Source organism: Carassius auratus, unplaced genomic scaffold (assembly GCF_003368295.1).
Source record: "Carassius auratus strain Wakin unplaced genomic scaffold, ASM336829v1 scaf_tig00021960, whole genome shotgun sequence".
Classification (NCBI taxonomy): domain Eukaryota; kingdom Metazoa; phylum Chordata; class Actinopteri; order Cypriniformes; family Cyprinidae; genus Carassius; species Carassius auratus.
Genome location: NW_020525147.1, coordinates 142,276 through 143,500, shown reverse-complemented (window position 1 = coordinate 143,500; position 1,225 = coordinate 142,276). Strand labels below are relative to the sequence as shown.

Here is a 1,225-nt window from a genome sequence, read left to right as displayed (position 1 = left end):
GAATCCTTTCAAAAAGGCTATTTAGAGACTCCATTTGAGCCTGCATACTTCATAAACTACATATGAATATCAGTTCAGAACTCATCTACCCATGAAATCACACACAAAAACAAAACTATCAGAACAACATTTGAACATTTTAATGAAACTCTTTATTTTGAACAATTTTAAAAATGAAAACACATTTGATCAGTGATCATTTTAGAGCAAATAAACAAAACATGTAAAATACCAATTTATTTATTTTACATTTTGTAATAATATTTTCTTTCTCTGCTAATTATTATGCATATCAAGTCACTGAAAAACTAAAAGAAACTATTTACAGTATTTACAGTGTATGAAGACACTCAAGGCAGTCACCAAAAAGCTTTGTTCTCTGACAAACAGGATACGGAAGTCACTGAAACACAGGAAAGGGAGAAAGAGTGTAAACAAATCAAATCAAACTTGCAACACTGTGTTTACATGTTGTATACACACACATAAATATACATACCCAATGTTTGTAAACACGCACAAGCGCACACACTCAATACTCATGCATATGCACAAACAAACAAAGAAACAAACACACACACACACACTCAATATAACGTACATACACACACACACATTCAATATACATACGCACGCACGCACAAACAAGCATAAATAAATCATGTAGCCCCTCATATTTTCCCTGTCCGTTGTAATTTTTATAATCTAATACAGCTAACATGAATCAAACGCTGCAAACACAAGATAAACATATATAAGCATTGAAGAGAACGGCGTTGAAACTCACGTGCTAATGCTATATGGCTCGCTGGCACACATCTCTCCGCGTCTTCCTGCTGCTTGTCACCGCTGCTTCTCATCACTCCCACCAAAACACGATCAAACACCACAAAAACTCTTCTAAAGTCGACATTCTTTGATGGAGAGATTCAGATGTGAGCTCTGGAGAAAATCCTGTCGCTGACAAACACCCGTGTGCTGCACGACAGAGCAATCTGAGTACTCCAAAGCCGCGTTTCCACCGCAGGAACTTTACCCAGGAACTAGGGACTTTGGCCTGGTACTTGGTGTGTTTCCACCGCAGGAACCAGGAACTAAATAAAGTTCCGGGTAAAAAAATGCCCCTCAGAAAGTCCCTGCTGGCAAGGTGGTACTTGTTCAGAGTCCTGGAACTTTCAGGGGGCGGGACTTTGGCGCTAAACATGCTGATTGGTTGAGTTCACGC

General features: G+C 38.9%; 1 long non-coding RNA gene across 1 annotated transcript; it reads right to left on the bottom strand.

The window, feature by feature from the left end:
- Window positions 1-268: 268 nt before the first annotated feature.
- LOC113077199 (uncharacterized) lies at window positions 269-1,012 on the bottom strand. The gene is made up of 2 exons (XR_003281274.1): window positions 788-1,012; window positions 269-403 (listed from the first exon to the last, which is right to left on the bottom strand). It is a non-coding gene; the product is annotated as an uncharacterized LOC113077199 (long non-coding RNA).
- Between the last annotated feature and the right edge of the window lie 213 nt (window positions 1,013-1,225).